Source organism: Bufo gargarizans, chromosome 2 (genome assembly GCF_014858855.1).
Source record: "Bufo gargarizans isolate SCDJY-AF-19 chromosome 2, ASM1485885v1, whole genome shotgun sequence".
NCBI classification, from domain to species: Eukaryota; Metazoa; Chordata; class Amphibia; order Anura; family Bufonidae; genus Bufo; species Bufo gargarizans.
In genome coordinates this window covers 593,405,042-593,426,958 of record NC_058081.1, presented here as the reverse complement: position 1 = coordinate 593,426,958, position 21,917 = coordinate 593,405,042, and the positions used below count along the sequence as shown (strand labels likewise).

The 21,917-nt window shown below is 45.1% G+C and overlaps 1 protein-coding gene across 1 annotated transcript in view; it reads left to right on the top strand.

Annotated features, from left to right (window-relative positions):
- Positions 1–1,939: 1,939 nt before the first annotated feature.
- The window catches only part of PRKCZ (protein kinase C zeta), a 260,333-nt gene continuing 240,355 nt past the window's right edge, over positions 1,940–21,917 (top strand). Inside the window, exon 1 of the mRNA XM_044281869.1 lies at positions 1,940–2,288. The gene's annotated coding sequence lies outside the window, so the exon portion shown is untranslated. The remainder of the gene's footprint in view (positions 2,289–21,917) is intronic.

Sequence of the window (21,917 nt, the reverse complement as noted above, 5' to 3'; positions counted from 1 at the left end):
CAGTCCGCCCAAGGTTTTTTTTTCTGGACAACTTATCCTAAAATCGGGGACAGACAACATTTTTTACGACAAATTAGAAAACCATAATGAATGATAAAGATTATTAGTAATCAATGTCTACAGCTCAATATATTGATGAGACCGCATTACCAGCGTTTACTGTGAGCTGTAACATGATGATAATTAAAGGGTTATCCAATCCCTATAATGACCCCCAGAATGCCCGGGCCCCTCCACTACACATACTTACTTGCTCCCTGGGAACCTGCGTCCCTCTGGATTGCTGCATGGCCGCCGCTGCATAACCTATAGTGCTAGGGAGGCTGGTCAACGCTGCAACCTGCTATTGGTTGCTCCCCCCATCGCCGGATGGGGAGATGCAGCGGTGGCCGTGCAGTGATCTGGAGGGGCACGGGTGTCGGAGAGCAGATAAGTATGCTCTAGAGGAGAGGCCGGGAATTCTGGGGGTCATTGTAGGGATTGTATAACCCTTTAACACCAAAATAATCTAGTCAAGTACCACCAGCCTCAAAAAAATCTATTGTGCCAACACATCTATTTTTTTCACGTACACAGGAAAAAAGTCACTTATTTTATGAACCGTCTACAAATTTCTGGACGGTTGGCAACACTGGCAATTCCGGATGTCAAATAGGGGGAATTATAGATCTTATTGTCAGGGTCCCCTCAACAGTATTATACAATGACACTATAGGCCAACTATGCCAGGCCTCGTCTGAGAAAGCAATCTTGACTAGCCACAGGACTGAGGGTTACACAGGAGGAGGGGGTTGCCAAGAAGTTGCTGGCGGGGGGGGGGGGGGCTGTTCCAAAATTTGCTGTGGGGCCCAGTCATTTCTAGTTACGCCACTGTACATACTTGGTACATATCTGTTTTGTCGGACTCCGCATGAAGGCAACTGGCCAGACACAAGTGAAGTATCTGCACCACACTGGAGGACACTATGGGCACTCTATGGGACACCATGGTACAGGAGGATTTGCTACAGTGTGCCCATAAGCAGGGGCATAGCTATAGGGGGTGCAGAGGTAGCAGTCGCTAGCGGGCCCAGGAGCCTGAGGGGCCCAAAGACCCTTGTGCCGCATAAGACACTTTCATTATAGAAAGTGCATGCTGGTTAATTTACACCTCTGGCTGGAGGGAAGGGGTTAGGTCAATAATTTGGCATGAGGGGGTGCCCTTTCAATGTTTGCCTCAGGCAGCAGGAAGGCTACGTGCTCCCCTGCCCCTTTCCAACAAGCACTGAGGGAAGGGGGGCCCAAGCTGAACTCTTGCACTAGGGCCCATGAGCTTTTAGCTACGCCCCTGCCCATAAGGCACATGAGCTGAGCAGCCCTTACCCCTGACACACTGTAACATGCACGAGCAGCACCCCATCACTACAATCATTTCTGGAATGGATTCTCTGCATTTGAGGTGATTAAATCCTGACTATATGTACAATTAGATGTCCATGTTTGGCCATGACGATAAAAAGGCGCGTAGCTCCAGCTAGCAAGTTATAATGTATGGTCTCAGGTGAATGAATGACCTATGAGTGTGTGTGTGGAATGCCGGGCGACTAAATTCCTCAGTAATTCCAGGAAGATCTCATCGTGTGTCTCAGTGACGTCACGCAACCTCTCCACATTCCAGCAGTGACAGCTCCCTAGCTCACTATCTCACTCACTGACCCGCACAGACGCCCTTCTCCCTTCTGATTGGTTGCAGGTGTAATCCGCTTTGCTCCCATTGGTTAAACCTCCTAATCCCCGGGCCAGGTAATTGACACTCTGATCTCATTGGCTATTTTTCCTGGTGGGTCCCGTGGATTGGCTAAAACGGTCCCTCTTCTGTAACGTGATTGGTCAATTCGGTCGCCGAAGCTTTTCCTATTGGCTGATGTTAATGGCACAGTTATTCCGCCATATTCCGGGAGTCCGGTGTTCCCCGGACCGGGTGTATCGCCGGGGTCCGGTAGAGTTATATCGGTGCGGAGGAAGAGACGACTTTTGGAGACGCTGGGCACTTGTTGGCATTTGTGGTGTGAGACTGTGGCTTGAGCAGGTGTTTGGAAAAGGTGTCGCACTTGTCCGCAGCTGCGGTCTCTTCCCTGTAGGGGGCGTGATCCTCGATGGAAGAAGTTTAGTCAGAACTGGTATCCGTGACCCTGAACTCTCCGCGCTCCTCACTCGTCATGCTCGGTGCTCGGTTCCGCGTTCCTCCGGTGGCCGGTGCTGGGGGCCGGTAAGCGGAGCCCCCGGGGTGTAGCTGCTGCCGAGCGCAGGTAACTTCATATCGTCATTTCTTATTTATGGAGCTGCATTATCTATAGGAGCCGTCCATACATGGTGGTGACGGTTCACATTGTGCTTCATTCGTCCCCTCTAGGACGTTTTCTTCTGTCATGTGTATCTGTATCTGGGAAAGCTGGGTGCCAAGGAGAATAGACAGTAATACAGCCCTCAGAGTGCCACCCAGCTTTCTTGAAGCCCTGAATAGCAAGCCTGCCTATAGGACCCCTCTCCTGTACCTTAGGGCGCATTCAGACAGCCACGCCGTGTTTTACAAGCCTCAAATCCCGCCCGTGTCCATTCCGCAATCCGCGAAACGGAAGGCCTATTATAGAAATGTCTATTCTTGTTTGTGATTGCGGACAAGAATAGGGCATGCTCTGTATTTTTTATTTTTTTTTGGGGGATGCAGAACGGGACAACAGATGCCGGCAGCTAACAAAGTGCTGTCTGTCCGCATCTTTTGCGGCCCCATTGAAATGAATGGGTCCACACCCGTTACGCAAAATTGCAGAACAGATGTGGACCCAATTATACGGTCGTCTGAATGAGCCCTCAGTGTAGCAAGGCAGACTTTTTATATTATGATTAATATATAACTATAAGAACAGTGTAAAAACGTGACAAATTCTACATCTGGAGGAAAGAAGGTTTGTACGCAAAGGTAGAAGAGGATTCTTTACGGTAAGAGCAGTGAGACTATGGAGTAGTGTTGAGCGAACTTGTGTTTTAAGTTCTGCGTCCAGGGTTCGGGTTATCGAAGAATCCCATTATGGATTCTAAATTCCGTTATGGTCCATGGTGGCAGAATCTATAACGGGATTCTTCGATAACCCGAACGTTGGACGCAGAACTTTAAACACAAGTTCGCTCAACACTACTCTGGAATAGTGTTGAGCGAACTTCTGTTTTAAGTTCGGCGTCTAAAGTTCGGCTTCCGGTTAGCGGAGAATCCCGATATGGATTCCGAATACCGTTGTGGTCCGTGGTAGCGGAATCAATAATGACCGATTATTGATTCCGCTACCACGGACCACAACAGAAGTCGGAATCCATATCGGGATTCTCCGCTAACCGGAAGCCGAACTTTAGACGCCGAACTTAAAACAGAAGTTCGCTCATCACTACTCTGGAACTCTCTGCCTGAGGAGGTGGTGATGGGGAGTTCACTAAAAGAGTTCAAGAGGGGCCTGGAGGGTAATAATATTACAGGCTATAGCTACTAGAGAGGGGTCGTTGATCCAGGGAATTATTCGGATTGCCTGATTGGAGTCGGGAAGGAATTTTTTTTTTCCACCCCCTAAAGTGAGGAAAATTGGCTTCTACCTCACAGGTTTTTTATTTTATTTTTTCCTTCCTCTGAATCAACTTGCAGGATGACAGGCCGAACTGGATGGACAATTTATTTTATTTTATTTTTTCAGCCTTTTAAACTATGTTGCTATCTCTGCATCTTTCTCCACCACCGTATCATCCTGCAGTATCGGTGATACCGTAAAGGTGTACGATATGACCGTAGTGCACTCTGTTCACAATTAGCATTGCATGTCCGCTGCCGAAGCAATCATAGTTTGGTTAAAATTTCCACCAACTAGGGATGAGCGAATTGACTTCAGATGAAACGTCCGAAGTCGAGTCGCATAAAACTTCGTTCTAATACTGTACGGAGCGAGCGCTCTGTACAGTATTAGAATGTATTGGCTCCGATGAGCCGAAGTTATTGCTTCGCAAAGTACAAATTAATTTAATTTCTGAAATTATGCTATAACTTTGGCTCTTGGAGCCAATACATTCTAATACTGTACGGAGCTCCTGTCATGAGCAAGGATCGGGATTAGCAGATCCGAAACACGTAGACCGGGTTGCCATGTTGGATTTTAATATATATATATTTTTTGTTTATGGGACGTTTTTTGCGTTGCGTATACAGAACTATTCATTTCAATGGTTCCGTAAAAAAAACTGAATGTACTGTGTGCATTCCGTTTTCCCGTTCTGTTGAAAGATAGAACATGTCCTATTATTGCCTGCAAATCACGTACCGTGGCTCCATTCAAGTCAATGGGTCCGCAAAAAAAAAAGGAACGTATACGGTAATGCATCGTATGTCTTCCGTATCCGTTCCGTTTTTGCGGAACCATCCATTGAAAATGTTATGCCCAGCCCAATTCATTCTATGTAATTACTGTATATGCCATATTGAAAAAACAGAAACAAAAAACGGAGCAACGGATCCGTGAATAACGGATTGCAAAATACTGAAAAAGCCATACGGTCGTGTGAAAGAGGCCTTAATCCCAGCGCAGTCCGTGCATCCATTTCAAATGGAATCAGATGAGCGCAGCTCTGGACTTTTCTCTTTTGCTTTCCTGCTCCATACAGTATTAGAACTGAGTTTTATGCGAATTGACTTTGGATGTTTCATAGTTGCATGGCAGCAAGTTGCACATATTTAGTCTGTTTGGCCTTATGAACAGCAGTGCAGATTTGGAAGCAATGGGAGACGGACTTTGGTGTGGAATACCGGCCGAAATCGGTGAGATTTCTGTTGTATTAACAAACCTGGGTGTTTTCCACATTCAGATTTTTTTCTAAGACAGTTTTTGAAGTCAAAACCAGGAGTAGAATTATAAAGACAGAAAGATCGGAGGGGGACTTTATGATGAGGGTAAAGATCATTTACATGGAGCAATAATCAGGCCAATTATCAGGAATAAATAAAACCTTTTCCAATAATTGCCCAATTGTCCACGGGGATGAGTACTTGTCCCCAAAGAGAATCATTGTTCCTGGGCAGCAGATCACTTTGCTTCAAAATTACCTGCGCGTCTCTTTTGTGGAGGCGGCGCAGCGTAATCGCAACGGTTCGTCCCAATCAAGTGAATGGAATGAGCAGTTGTAGTTGCACTGCGCCGACCCTGCAAAGGCGCTATACCTTTAAACAGCGAGTGCTAGGAGTCAGACAACCCGCCCAAGTTTTGAAATTGATCTATCCTGAGGATAGGTTGTTAGTATTGCAGCACTGCACAACGCCTCTAAGTTTCACTTGAATGCTTCCACAATTTGGAAGGTGTGGTACGGAACCCCATGTTTTTTTGCGGTGCGGATCGCGGACCCCATTCAATGAATGGGTCCGCAGCCAGCGGGTCGGTGCCTGTGCATTGTGGTCCGCAATTTGTAGTCAAGGCCGTCACATAGTCACGTGCATGAGACCAAAAAATGCTAAATGTTTACACAAGTCTCAGTCTCTAAGGCCTATTTTTGACTTTTTGAAGCCTGAATTCTGGGGTGCAGGACCTGATAGATTCCCCCTCAGTCTTTCCTGTCTTTTCTATGTGTCGTCCATTTATGATTCGTGTCTGGGTTTTGCTTCAAAAACTAATATATATTTATAATGAATGTGGAAACCCAGCATTGCAGGGATGCTCAGAACAGCGGAGGGTGTATTTTTCACTAGGAACAAGGCATATTCCCTGGGGGGGGTGTACCAAGCTGTTTCCATAAGGGCTTATGTCCACGACTGCATCCTGTCCAGGCCTGTGCTGCGGACCACAAATTGCAGTCCGCAATGCATGGGCACCTACATGTGAATTGCCCATTCACTTGCATAGGTTCCGCGATCCACATCCGACGGTCTGCACCGCAAAAAAAGTAGTGCATGCGCTACTTTTTAGCGGTGAGGAGGCACGGCCGTGATACGGGGTGCACATGGCCAGTGCCCCGCCGTATTAGGGCCCGCATACGGCGGGTCCGTAATACACGGGGCACCGGCCATGTGCACCCCGTGTCACGGCCGTGCCTCCTCACCGCTAAAAAGTAGCGCATGCACTACTTTTTCATGGTGGGGCAACGGCTGTGTGCATGAACCCTAACTCTCATAGACTTAAAGGCTAGTGTCACGCACAGCTTTTTGATGCAGTTGTTGTGTTGTGTGTTTTTTGTCAAACCCAGAATTGGATCCATGTTTTTTTGTTCTTGTCATTCCCTTCATACCCACTTCTGGTTTTAGGTCAAAAACTGCCACAAAAAGCACCATATCCGAGCCAAAATGTGTAACTTCAGTTTTGGTGCAGATTTGATGCTGTTTTGACATAGTTCTAACTCTTCTTTGCAGAAATTCGCAGCTAAAACCGCAGATGTAATTGTTTCCGTGCGGATTTCCAACTTAGCAGTATGTCAATCAGCAATATGTACATGAGATTAGTGTGATCTCGTACACTTTGCTGGCAGTGTAATATGCTGTGGTTTTTCTGCACTCTAATCCGTGCTGAAAAACACATGTATTCTGCAACGTATACAGGTGGGCTTGTATCCCTCCAGGAACATCAACCCCGTTATAAATCTTTGTGTCATCAGCAAAAAGACACACCTTACCATGGAGGCCTTCTGCAATTTCGCTGATAAAGATATTAAACAATATGGGATCCAGAACAAATCCCTGAGGTACCTAACTGGTAACAAGACCATGGTCTGAATATACTCCATTGACTACAACCCTCTGTTGTCTGTCCCTCAGCTACTGCCTTAATCCATTCAACAATATGGGAGTTCAATCACAAAGACTGCACTTTATTGATAAGCCTTCTATATGGGACAGTATCAAAAGCCTTACTGAAGTCTAGATAAGCGATGTCTACTGCACCTCCGCCATCTATTGTTTTAGTCACCCAATCAAAAAAGTCTATAAGATTAGTTTGACATGATCTCCCTGAAGTAAACCCATGCTGTTTTTCATCTTTCAATCCATGGGATTTTAGATGTTCCACAATACTCTTAAGTACGGTTTCCATTAATTTCCCCACTATTGATGTCAGGTTTAGTGGCCTATAGTTGCCCCATTCCGCCCTACTACCTTTCTTGTGAATGGGCACAACATTTGCTAATTTCCAATCTTTTGGCACGACTCCTGTTGCCAGTGATTGGTTAAATAAATCTGTTAATGGTTTTGCTAGTTCACAGCTGAGCTCTTTTAATAGCTTTGGGTGTATCCCATCAGGCCCCTGTGACTTATTTTGTATTAAATTTAGACAGCTGACTTAGAACCTCTTCCTCTGTAAAGACACATGCATCAAAAGATTAATTAGTCTTTCTTCCTAACTGAGGTCCTTTTCCTTCATTTGTCTTTGTAAAAAAACTGAACAGAAGTATTCATTGAGGCAGTCGGCTAGTTCTTTATCTTCTTCCATATACCTTCCTTCTTTTGTTTTTTATTTGAATAATTCCTTGTTTTAGTTTCCTTTTTTCATTTATGTATCTGAAGAATGCCTTATCGCCTTTTTTCCCTGACTGGGCTAATTTCTCTTCTGCCTGTGCTTTAGAAGCTCTTATAACCTGTTTGGCCTCTCTCTGCCTAATCTCATAAATTTGCCTGTCATCCTGTGTGTTATTTTTGTATTCTTTTTTTTTTTAATATAATTACTAAATGCTATCTTTTTTTTTTTTTTTTATGATTTTGGCCACTTCTGCTGAGTACCACCGTGGTCTCTTCCTATTTTATTTTTTGCTTTAATTGACAAGCCTAATGCAATTATCTGTTGCCTTGAATAGTGCCACTTTTAAGTAGTCTCATTTCTCCTGGACTCCATTGAAACTGTTCCAATCTGATAGGGACTCGTATACCACTAATCTAATTTTAGAAAAGTCTGTTTTTCTAAAATCTAAAACTTTTTAGTTTTTGTGTGGTGTGACTTATAGTAAACCACACTGACTGGTGATTACTAGATACCAAGCTATCCCCTACAATAATATTAGATACCAATATCCCATTTGTGAATACTAAATCTAAAATGGCCTCCTTCCGTGTTGGCTCCTCCACTACTTGCTGTAGACATAATCCCAGTAGGGAATTTAGAATATCTGTACTCCTGGCAGAACTAGCTATTTTGGTTTTCCAGTTTACATCAGGAAGATTGAAGTCTCCCATAATGATAACTTCCCCTTTCAATGTCACTTTAGCTATTTCCTCAACTAGTAGATCATCTAATTCTTTGACTTGGCTAGGTGGTCTATATATCACACCTACACGAGTTACCTTATGATTATCAAGCTGCAACATAACCCAAACGGACTCTAAATTGGTCTTGCTAACTTGTATTAAATTAGATTTTATGCTATCTTTCACATACAGTGCCACCCCTCCCTTTTTCTTGCCTTCTCTGTCTTTCCTATATAGAGAGAACCCTGGTATTGCTATATCCTAGTCATTACTCTCATTGAACCATGTTTCAGTAAGGCCTCATGCACACAGCCGTGTTCCGCGGCCGAGAGCGGACCGTGGCAACCCGGCCGGGATTCCTCCTGACAGCATGAGTGCACGGCGTCATTGGTTGCTATGACGCCGTGTGCTTCATGCAGCCGCTCCTGTACAGTAATGCACTATACTAGTATATTACTGTACAGCAGCGGCTGCATGAAGCGCACAGCATCATAGCACTTAATGACACCATGCGCTCATGCTGTCAGGAGGAATCCTGGCCGGGTTTCCACGGTCCGCTCACGGCCACCGAACACGGCCATGTGCATGAGGCCTAACAGCCACTAAATCTATATTCATAGATGCTATTATAGACTCAAGTACATTGATCCTTTTTCCCTAAACTGCGAGTATTTTTTTTAGACAAGACTCTGAGCTTGTCATTTCTTAACCTATGTGCTACTGGCATCTTCTGGCATTGTTCCGAGGGGCAGTCGGACTACTGGATTATCACTCTTTTGCCCCCCTTTGCTAGTTTAAATGCTCCTTATCAAATTCTTTGAACTGTTCACTGAGGACATTCGTTCCCTTGAGAGAAAGATGCAAACCATCTTTCTTGTACAGTTCTTTTCCATTCCGAGAGCTAACATGAGACACAAAGCCAAACCCTTGGTTCAGACACCATTCATCAAGCCATACATTGAATTCCTTAATGCGCATCTTTCTGTCATGCTTTAAGGACTTAACGGATGTCTATAGAGACCAGATTCTTTCCTGGTGGGAGACGCAGAGCCTAGAGAGCTATCTCAAACACAATATCGTTCCTCGTGGACTCAGAATCTCGCTACTGCCCGCGGCCAGATTCAGGAGCCCAGGGTTCCTCAGTAAGTGGGAGCAGGAAGCTACTAATAGCTCCCTGCGGTTGATGCGTCTCCTACTAGCTGAAGAAAAAATTTAACTTGAAACTCTTAATAAAAAACTGACCGCGAGCATTGAAGCTGCCCGGACCTTTGCACAAGAGGCGGATTTTCCCACTAAGGAGAAGCAACTCCAAAATTACCTTGATAAATATCAGTATCATCTCAAGGAACGGAAACACCGCCAATTTGTGCGAGATCTGGCAGACTTCAAGGAGAACAGAATATACTCCTCTATAGCTCACAGAGGTGAGACTAGCGTGGCGCTGACTGACCTTTCTTCGACAGAAACCGATTACTCAGACTCAGACAGCCTACCTAAAGGTAATAGACAATCCCCACGGGGAGGGAGCCGCAGGGGGCGTAGACGAGGAAGCTCACGTGGGAGGGATCGCCGTTTTTTAGGGGGGACCCCCAACCAGGGGCAATCCAACCCGCCACCCTCACAATACCCACTACGCAACCGAGTCCAACAACTTCCAAACCCCTAGGCCCCCAGGTCGTCAATCTGTCCTCCCGTCAACTCAGTACCATCGAGACGCAAGTCCTCCAACTGGGCCTCTCTTTTGTCCCTACCCCTAGTTTCGACAGATTTGATATTATCAAGGACCTCAATCTATTCGTTCGCAAGTTACGTTGGCACAAATTTTTCAAGTTACAAGATAGGAGACAGTGTCGCGAACTGGGCATTCCGGTTGAAATCCTGTCAGACGTGCGCCTGCTCTTTGACCTTGATAAGGGGCCACCACAACACGACGGATTGGGTCCCTTCACTGCTCTCAAATTGAAAAATAATAAAATGCCACCAGTACCCGCTGATCCATCGTGTATTGATGTATTCTTAGATCTGGTTTCCAACCAGGTCGAGGAAGTCAGGCCCACACACTGCTCTAATGTCGACCGGGCCCAGGCCACCGCGATTTCCGATCTTGAGAGTGATCGGTCCATTGTCATCAAACCCTCGGACAAAGGGGGGAATACGGTGGTCATGGACCACGGTCGATATAGAGCAATGTGTGATTCTTTACTGAACGACCCCTCCACCTATGAGGTACTAGCACGAGATCCTTCTAACGAATTTAGACTTGAACTCAAATCTATCCTAGAGGAGGCCAAGTCGGCAAATCTCATCTCTGATGAAGAATTCAGGTTTTTATTTCCCCCGTGCCCCCGTATGGCAACATTCTATTGCCTCCCTAAATTACATAAAGGGGTCAATCCACTCAAGGGACGACCTATAGTCTCCGGAGTGGACAACCTTTGCCAAAATGCAGGGGTCTACGTGGACAAGATTTTGGCACCATTCGTGACTACACTCCCATCCTATACTCGCGATACGACTGACCTACTGAAACGGTTGGAGGGCATCTATACAGAGACTGATAGCCTACTGGCAAGTATAGACGTCGAGGCACTTTACTCCAGCATCCCACACTCACTAGGCCTCAAGGCTGTTGAACACTTTCTGAGTAGCCGAGGTCGTCAGTATCGCGCCCACAGTCTGTTCATTCTCCGCTTGTTAGAGTTCACGCTTACCCACAACGTGTTCTCTTTCAGCGGCAGGATCTACCACCAGCTCAGGGGCACTGCGATGGGGAGCCCTTGTGCCCCATCGTATGCCAACTTGTTCCTGGGCTGGTGGGAGGAAACCCTGGTGTTTACCGACACTGGGTCCGTACTCTTGGACCCGGTGGGACTGTGGGCGCGATACATTGACGATATCTTCATCATTTGGAACAGTGATGAGGTATCCTTCCACTCCCTGGTGAAAGCGTTGAATATCAATAACATAGGCCTTCGCTTCACCAGCGAGAATAACATCACTCAGTTACCTTTCTTGGATGTCCTCATCTCAAAATCAGCGGAAGGGGAACTGACCACGACTGTGTACAGGAAGCCTAGTTCCACTAACAACCTGCTTAGGTGGGAAAGCAGTCACCCACTCCCGCTTAGGAAAGGCATCCCAAAAGGCCAGTACCTCCGCCTTAGGAGAAATTGTTCGTCGAAAAAGGAATTTATCTGTCAGGCTGCCGATCTACGTCTGAGATTCCTTCAGAGGGGGTACCCCGATAGGGTACTACGATTAGCCTTTAGAGCAGCACTCCAGGCAGACCGAACAGACCTCCTTATCCCTAAACCCCATCAAGAACAGACGGGCAATCCAATCCGCCTAATCAGTACTTTCAACCGTGCAGCACCCGAGATCCGCAGCATTTTATCTCAAAATTGGGGTGTCCTCATGATGGATCCAGACCTCAGAGAAGTCCTGGGCCCCCACCCCAATATCACCTACCGCAGGGGTCGTAACCTCCGCGACAGATTGGTCTCGAGTGAATTCATACCGCCTGTACCCACAGGTACCGCCTGGTTACAGTCAAATATTAAGGGTTGTTACAGATGCAGTGGGTGCATTGCATGCAGCCATCTGCAAACAGGTAGGACCTTCTGTAGCCACAACACCGGCAAGGTTTACACCATCAATCACTTCATTAATTGTAAGACCCGGGGGGTGATTTACCGCCTAGCCTGCGAATGCGGCAAGGAGTATGTTGGTAAGACCATACGAGAGTTTCGCAGGCGGGTGGGTGAACACCTCAATGACATTTCAAAAAGTAAGGACACGCCCATAGCCAACCATATTCGTATCCATCATAACGGCACTGCCCACGTCACATTTATGGGCATTGACCGGGTCCTCCCGCCGCGCCGTGGAGGCGACTGGGACCGATTAATTCTTCAGCGTGAACTTCGCTGGATATATTATCTCAAATCCACGACACCACTGGGGCTCAATGAACAGCTGAATTTTAGCTGTTTTTTGTGAACAATGGACGACATTCATCGTAAATGTTATTTTATTTGAATGATCCCCGTGTTCAGCCCCTTTGCTTTTGCTTTTTCTACATTAATTTAGTCACTAATTCCTGTCCTCCATGCCTCCTGACCCCTTTGCTAGCCTTCTGTTCAGCATCTGGGTCTCCTTGCCTAGTTTATCCTCCCATAGAAGCTCTGTTTACTGAGAGCACATTCTCTCCTCTTCTTCTCTGAGACCGCTGACACGCTGGTCTCTCATATTGGCCACCGGCTCACCGCGCGTCTCTGCGTGGCGTCCGGTTGCTAGGCAGCCAGACCCGCCCCCTGTGATCTTTATTTTACCCCTCCTGCTCTCCAGCGTGTGCTCGCGGCGTCTCCGGCTGGCGCCTGCGTTCCATGTGCGTTCCACCCGACCCCGCCCCCCTTTCCTGGGGCGCGGTCGCGGTGACGTCATGTGGAGCGCACGCGCCGCCTGGCGCTGCGTTCCAGCACACGCAGATCAGCCGTCCTCTGGATCCAGCCTGTCCGGTCTCCATTGGACAATCGGAGGGGGCGTTCACAGCCAAAAAAAGGCGCGCTCTGGTACCTTATTTAAATGGCAGCCACCAAGGTAACATTTGCTGACAGCCACCCTTGATTTGGGCCCCACTGTGACCGCATCTGGCATCCCTGCTGGTGTGCCTGGTTAGCCCACTGGCCAACCAGCACCTGCGGTCATTTGCTTAGGATTTTTGGCGGTCCGGTCCCACTGGCCCGACCACCGTACCTGGAGCTCTAAACAGGCCCCACTGGACCTTTCGGCAGTTGTAAATATCTAATTTTTGTTTCTATTTACTGCCTAAGCTCCCACTTACGTGGCTAGTCCGCGTTACAGGTCTAGCCATCAGCCCTCTTTTTACTTCCAGGCACATCTGTGCCTGCTAGCCCCTTTTTTTGACGTCCCCTGATGCGTTAATTCAAACTGAAACGTGACACGTCGGGACATTGCTAGGGCCTACTAGGGACACCGGCCCCACCAGGGTTAGGTATCCGGACGGGGTCGCTCCTTGCGGAGCAAGCACTCCGTATAGGTAGGCAGGGTCGACTAGCCCCTCCCCCTACTCAGGGATACACCAGGGAATCATCTCTCCCGACCCAGCCTACCTTTCAGTACCTGTGGTACCATCCTTATTGCACGTACTCCTGGGACCAGCACCCGCCCTGAACCAGACTCCTGACCTGCGACTCTATCTTTGAGGCTCCATCTACAGAGATCGGTTCACCATTCAACTATTCGGGTGAGAACGTTCCATTTTCTGCCATTGGGGTACAATTGTGCAAGTGTGTCTGGCCCTTTTGGGTCTGTCTATGTATATGTTGGTTTTTTATGTTCCTTTATTTGTGCCATTTTTTCTAAATCGATTACCATTAAATGCTAAGTTTTAATCCCTTTGATCCACCCATTGGATCAGGTTATATAATTCATTCAATTTGGGATTTTTGGTCAAGAATCCAAGCTTGACCCGTGCACTTTACATGCTGAAGGTTATGCACAGGCAAAACTGCAGAAAATGAAACAGTTGATGCAACCTCCCATATATCATTTCCAAGTGTGTGAAAAGCTCCCTTCACCTTTGAAACCTCATTGCAAGCTTTGGATATGCCAAAAAAGGCTGAAATGGGAAAACTCTTATAGGGATTATCCAGTAATATATAACGATGACCTATTCTCAGTCCGAGTCCCGACACCCTTGCCAATCAGCTGTTCCAGGGAGTTTCCACACTCACCGGAGCCTTGGTGAGCACAGCCGACCCCTATGTAGACCCCTCTCCCAAGCACAGTGCTGTACATAGGCCATGTGACCGATGTCCGGTGATGTTACATGGCCTAGGAAGAGGCCACGGCGCTTGCTGAGCCTCCTATCTCTTCTAACAGCTGAATGGTGGGGGTCCTGAGTGTCAGACCAATCTGATATTGATGACCTTTTACCAGATAACCCCTTTAACAGAACACTACCATCAAATTTTTTGTAATCGCATGTAAAAGGCCTATATGTGGATAGAATATTTTTTTTGTCACTCCATGTATTCTGCTTCCTGTTCTGGCTCTTTACCTTCCTCTTTGTTTGGACTTTTAGGCCTAATTCACAAGACCGTTCCGCAACCTGCATCTCCCAGACAGACTGCTGCTCCCCTGTCCTGAACGGACTGCATCATAACGATTAATGATAGTTCCTATCTGATCGTCAGTCTGTTGTACTGTACTTACATGATGTGAGTACAGTATCATACATCCGCGATCAGATAGGTACTGTCTTCTGTGAATATTGATGGGAGGTACAGAAGCAGTGAATGTTGCAGTTGGCTCTTTATCTCCCATTCAGAAAAGCTCCACATTGACAACTAGTAATTTTCATCTAAGAAAAAACATTGTGTTATTCTTATCATATTGCTTCTGCATGTCCTAAGTAGCCCTCTGTGTGTCTTTGGACAATGACTGCGAAAAAAGTCCTCTTTAGGCCTAGTTCACACTTCTGTGTTTGAGCAGTGATTGAGCCAAAACCAGGTAGGGGGCAAAAATACAGAGCAGGTGCAAATCTTCCTATTATACCTTATCTCTGTGTAGGTGCTACTCGTTTTGGCTCAGTTAGGGTTCATTCAGACGGCCATATGCTGTCCGCAAAAAAAGTATCCCCCTTTTTGCGGATTAGATGCTGTCCCATTAACTTCTATGGGGCCCTTTTCTTTCATTGCACAGCTAAAAAAAAAGGCCTAGAGGCCCCTTAACATGATCTGATGTAGCAGACGATTGTTGGGAAGGGAACATTCCTTCCTGACAAGCGCTTGCTAGTCAGTGGAGGAGAACACTTCATTTGCATGCAACAATCTTCTCCACAGTATGGGGAGAAGTGATCACTTATGCCGTCGCTCGTCCCCATACATCATCATTGTTTGCCAACAGCAGAGGCTGTTAAGACGCCATGAGCTGCTGCCGGTAAACAATGATTTGGGTGTCTGCACGAACAAACGACCGTTACCTGATTGATTGAGCATTTTGCCTGGTCATCGGGAAGTTGGCGGTACTTGCACACAAGTGCGGGTAAACACACGTAAGATCTACACAATTTTCTGTGCGTTTCTGCACAAAAATCCACCATTTCTAACGGCAGTTTTTGATGACGTTTTGCTGCAGATCTCACTTTTCATTGGAAATGGGTGAAATCTGCAGCTAAAACCACAACATAATTGACGTGCTCGTTAGCAATCATCTGCCCGCACATCGGGCAGTGTTATAGACCAGGGCATCAGGCAGCATTTTATAGACAGGGAGGAGCTGAGCAGATTGTTATATAGTTTTGTGGGAAAGTATTCGGTCAAACTTGTATTTAATTCCTGCTCATTCTGGCCTTTGAAGTCCAGGAGGCGGTGCTACCAGTGACTGACAGCCTTCCCTCTATGACTGTGTATACAGAGAGCTGTCAATCACTGATAGCCCCGCCTCCTGGACTTCAGAGCCCAGAATGAGCAGGGATTTAAATGAATGAAATACAAGTTTTACTGACTTTCTTTTCCGATAAAACTATATATCAATCTGCTCAGCTCCTCCTGCTCTATAACATGGTGCCTGCAGATCACCCTGCATTTTCATGGTGACAGGTTCTTGTAAAATTTCATATGAGGGAAGAGATGTATACAACTACTGCTGTGGTTTGCATTTTGCGATGTTTTAACCATTTTATTGGTTATAAAAGGGCACTAGACAATGTCATGTGCAAGTGTCTCTAGTTGACCTCTTGGGAACTCTGCCAAATAGTTATATAGCATTAACAGTTTATCAGTTTGTTTGTAAAGGATGGGGCCGTGTCGGTTATAAAATGTGACTGAATAAATGGATCTATCAGACTGCCAGATTTTCTAGCAGATTATCTCTAACGAGCGTTCCTATGAATGCTTGTTTGTGATCATCTGGCAGTGTAATACTGCCTCCAAATGCCTGAGCAAGCTCATTCATCGGGCAATCGTGATTTTTAAGCTGCCGCTGGTGGATCTCCCTGTGTAATAGCGTTCTACTGCTGGCAAACCACTGCCCTGCGTGGGGATGAGCGATGGTATATGAGTGATCTTATGAGTGCAGGACAGTAGCCCTGCGGGCGGCCCGATGCGCACAGCATCATAGTAACCTATGATGATGTGCGCACAATGTATGCAGCTTCGGGACATATGGCCCGCTCACGGACTGTATGTCTCGGAGGGCATTAGGCCTAAAAGTCCAAACAAAGAGGAAGGTAAAGAGCCAGAACAGGAAGCAGAATACATGGAGTGACAAAAAAAATATTCTATCCACATATAGGCCTTTTACATGCGATTACAAAAAATGTGATGGTAGTGTTCTGTTAAAGGGGTTATCTGGTAAAAGGTCATCAATATGGGCGTGTGCATGAGCCCTAATTATGTTTATATGCAGCAGCTTCATTGCACAATTTTCTGTGTTTGAAAAATCAGTACAATACATCAAAGGGTCCATTCACACGTCCATATTAATGGATCCGTATGTCTGAGTTTTTAGTGCAGATTTCACCTTTGGAAGATCCAGGGCAAATCCTTGTCAAAATGCACAAGTTACACATGCAGATTTTGGTTCAGGTTTGGTGCGGAAGTGCACTGAAGACCGCGTGAATATACATGTCCACATGTGACTGATTAGCTGCGGATTTTCATGCGGCAGATTTAAAGAGTTGTGCTTTACCAGCAAAGTGGTATTTAAGTTGCTGTGCGAACTTGCGCCAAATGTATGAAACTGGCGTGCAGTAATAAATTTGGCGCAATAAAAAAAAAAAAATATATATATTTTTTTTTTTTCCACGCACGGGTGCTAGGAGACGATCGGGATGGGGACCCGATCTTTATTTTACCTTATAACATGGTTATAATGGAAAATAATAGCATTCTTCATACAGAATGCTTAGTAAAATAGGGATGGAGGGGTTAAAAAATAAATTGTAACTCTCCTCATCCACTTGTTCGCGCAGCCTGGCTTCTATTCTATCTTCTTTGATGATCTGTGAGGGGAAAAGGACCTGTGGTGACGTCACTGGGCTCATCACATGGTCCATCACATGATCCATCACCATGGTGATGGACCATGTGATGAGCGAGTGACGTCACCACAGGTCCTTTTCCTCAAAGAAGAAGAAGGAGAAGCCAGGCTGTGCGAACAAGTGGATTAAGGCGAGTTACATTTTTATTATTTATTATTATTATTATTATTATTATTTATTATTATATATATATATATTTTTTTTTTTAACCCCTCTATCCCTATTTTACTAAGCATTCTGTATGAAGAATGCTATTATTTTCCCTTTATGACCATGTTATAAGGGAAAATAATAAAATCTACAGAACACCTAACCCGAACTTCTGCGAAGAGGTACCTAACATGCAGTTTTTTCTCACGCATTAAAACGCTATGCACTCGTGGGGAAAAATCGTGCATGTTCCCGCCCCTTTGAAACCAGCCTAATAGAGATCTATTAGGGTGAATAGGACAAGGGTTCTAGCCCTTAAGGAGTTAGTTAAAAAAAAAAAAAAATTATATATATATATATATATATATATATATATATATATATATATATATATATATATATATATAGACTATAAATGGTAAAGAAAGATTTACAAAAAAAGCTGAACGTTAACAATAAACATGTTCATTTTGTGCAGATTTGTGTAGGAATTTTTTTTTTTCAAAAATAATAATGCACATATCAGTATAAATTATCAGCTATTGGCCTGGAAGTTCACAGGTTATCTGTATCGGCTCTAAAAAAATGAATATCGGTCGATCCCTACCTGACACCCCAGCTGATCAGCTGTGTGAAGAGAAGGCAGCACTTGAACAGACCAGAGCTGTCCCATAGAAGTGAATGGGCATGCGTTTTATTTAAACAGCTTATTGGCCTGGATGTCGGGTGTTGGACCCCCACCGATCTTATATTGATGACCTATCCTGAGGATAGGTTATTAACAGTAAAAAGCAGACAACCCCCTTTATAGTGATCTATGCAACTAAATCGCCACTCCACCTTTGAAGATGGCGCGGGGCTATGCAGAAGGCAAAAAGTCAATACATTTGCACAAATAAAAATGTGCACTAAGGCTACTTTCACACTAGCGTTCTGCTGTCCGCTCGTGAGCTCCGTTTGAAGGAGCTCACGAGCGGAGCAGAACGCTTACGTCCAGCCCTGATGCAGTCTGAATGGATGCGGATCCGCTCAGACTGCATCAGTCTGGCGGCGTTCAGCCTCCGCTCCGCTCACCTCCGCACGGCCAGGCGGACAGCTGAACGCTGCTTGCAGCGTTCAGCTGTCCGCCTGGCCGTGCGGAGGCGTGCGGATCCGTCCAGACTTACAATGTAAGTCAATGGGAACGGATCCGCTTGAAGATGACACCATATGGCTCAATCTTCAACCGGATCCGTCCCCCATTGACTTTACATTGAAAGTCTGAACGGATCCGCGCAGGCTACTCTCGCACTTAGAAATTTTTCTAAGTTATTAATGCAGACGGATCCGTACTGAACGGAGCCTCCGTCTGCATTAATATGATCGGATCCGTTCAGAACGGATCCGATCAAGCGCAAGTGTGGAAGTAGCCTAATAAATGCAACAATTTTACAATAAAAAAACTGGCGTAACAAGTTTGAATGTCACCTATAATGCACAACCCACTGGAAGTATATTAAAATGCTTATGCTGAAAATCCAGTAAAAAAAAATTCCGCTATGGTTATTGCAGCATTTCCGCAGCAAAAAAACACATGCATTACAGTTTTTGCCACGGAAAAGTCAGCAGATTTAACCCTCTCGATGCAGATGGCAAAATCAGCAGGAGACTGCGGTAAAAATTGACATGATGTGGATTTCAAATCTCTAAGGCCTCTTTCACACGGGCGTCATTTTTTTGGCCCGGCTAAGAGCCGGGTGCGTTGCGGGAAAATGCGCGATTTTTTCTGCGCAAGTGCAAAACATTGTCATGCGTTGCACTCGCGTGAGAAAAATCGCGCATGTTTGGTACCCAAACCCGAACTTCTTCATAGAAGTTCGGGCTTGGGATTGATGTTCTGAAGATTGTATTATTTTCCCTTATAACATGGTTATAAGGGAAAATAATAGCATTCTGAATACAGAATGCATAGTACAATAGTGCTGGAGGGGTTAAAATAAAATAAAAAATAATTTAACTCACCTTAGTCCACTTGTTCGCGAAGCCGGCATCTCCTTGTGTCTCCGCTGCTGATGAACAGGACCTGGGATGAGCTGCTCCATTAAATACCGGTTAAGGACCTTCGATGACGTCACTCCGGTCATCACATGGTACGTCACATGATCTTTTACCATGGTGATTCACCATGGTAAAAGATCATGTGATGACCGGAGTGACGTCATCGAAGGTCCTTAAGCTCTATTTAATGGAGCAGCTCATCCCAGGTCCTGTTCATCAGCAGCGGAGACACAAGGAGATGCCGGCTTCGCGAACAAGTGGACTAAGGTGAGTTAAATTATTTTTTATTTTATTTTAACCCCTCTAGCGCTGGTTTACTATGCATTCTGTATTCAGAATGCTATTATTTTCCCTTATAACCATGTTATAAGGGAAAATAATAATGATCGGGTCTCCATCCCGATGGTCTCCTAGCAACCATGCGTGCAAATCGCATGGCATCCGTACTTGCTTGCGGATGCCATCCGATTTTCACACACCCCATTCACTTCTATGGGGCCTGCGTCACGTCAAAATCGGACATTATAGAGCATGCTGCGATTTGCACTGAACGTACAAGTGATGCGTTAAAAACAACGCTCATGTGCACAGCCCCATAGAAATGAATGGGTCAGGATTCAGTGCGGGTGCCATACGTTCGCCGCACGGATCGCACCCGCACGGAAAAGTCGCCCGTGTGAAAGGGGCCTAATGCTGCACCTTTTCCGCTGTGTTTTTTTTTTTTTTTTTTGCAAGGTGTGCATGAGAATTCAGAAATTTGTCATCCCATTGGCTGGTACTGTACAACCCTGCAGATTTGGCGCGTGAAAATCCACAACCGTAAATCTGCAGTTAATCAGCGAAGCCATAGGATTGTTCACAAGGAAATGCTGCTGTGAAGGTTTTTCCCCTCTGTTTTCTAGGGACTTTTGTCGTCGTGTTTATTTTTACAGTTTATAACCTTGCCTTGAACAAGTGATCCAAATGTGTGTATGGCCGTGTGCTCCAGCAGTGCTGCATTAATTACATCTCCATGTTAAAATGGCAAAAATAAATCTACATTAAAGCAAAATAAGCAGGAGAACCAGCAATTACCACCTTAAACTGCTGTTTCATATTTGTATTCAAAGAATTAAAACTGCTATGGATACATTAATGTTCTTCCCTTGTTCTAATGCTTCCGTCTTGTGGGATAGCCCATAGCAACCAATAAATTTGAAAAAAAAAAAAAAAAAAAAAAAAAAAAGTTAAATAGGCCCCAGCACCTTTTGAGTCAAATAAGTGATGATTTTTTTTGTTTTTGTCTGGGAGGCAGCTTGCCTCCTGAATTATCTGTAATAAAGGACTAAATCTGGTCTGTCTTCTAATTAATGGGGGAAGTTGAAATCCTTTGACTGTCTTATAAGATAATCAGGTTTATACATTCTTTCACAGAAAAGCAATTTGGAAAATTAAAAAAGGGATCCTTACTAAGAGACAATCATATTAATGAAGATTCTTGAGCTATATGTTTGTATTAGTGGTATGCTTAGGACAACCCCTTGGCATATAGGCTATTAGGACATATGGACGCCAGTGGGGCTTAACTGCTAAGAACTAATTACACATGAGGGTACTTTCACACTAGAGTTGTTAGAATCCGGCAGGCAATGGAAACGAGCAGTGTATAATGTGGTGGGAAAATGAATCCAGCCAGCAAAGGAGACAATCACTATACATTACTAAGTGCCTTGTATTGATGTTCTCTACATGATAAATGCCACTTGCTGAAGTGAGACAACCCCTTTAATGTTTATTTTCTTGTGGGTTTATTATTATAATTTTTTTTCTGGCCATAACTTTTTCATTTTTCTGTCTCTGTAACCTCTTATTTCTAGTGATACTGTTTCGGTGTACATTTAACTTATTGATTAAAGTTTGTTAACATTGATTTTACAATTCTGAAAAAAGATTCAATATCGGCTAAAATTGCAATTGCCTAGCCTTACTATGCCAGCCTGTGCTGCTAGCAGATACCGATAATTCAAGTGGAGCATATGGCTACACATTCTTACTTCAGAGTTCCTAATATGTGCACATTTATTCAACATAAAAAAATAATAATAATATATATATATGAATTTTTATTATACATGTGAGACACCAGACAACTGTTTTCTGGGATTTAGATATTGACCTATCCTCGGGGTAGGTCATCAATAACAGGTTGGTGGGGGTCGGACACCTGGTACACCCACTGATCAGCTATTTTGAGCTACTCAGTTTGGCGCACCATTGCTCCACCGTCGACTCCTTCTTTACTGTCCCTGAGATTTAGGGGGGGGGGGGGGGTAGCAAAGCCACAGGTGCACCAAACGGAGGGGTGCACTGAAAACCTTTTTTTACTTGCATGAAATGAATAATTTCTCAGCATTAGAGGAGTGGGTTTTCACACGCAAAAAAATGTAAGGCTAT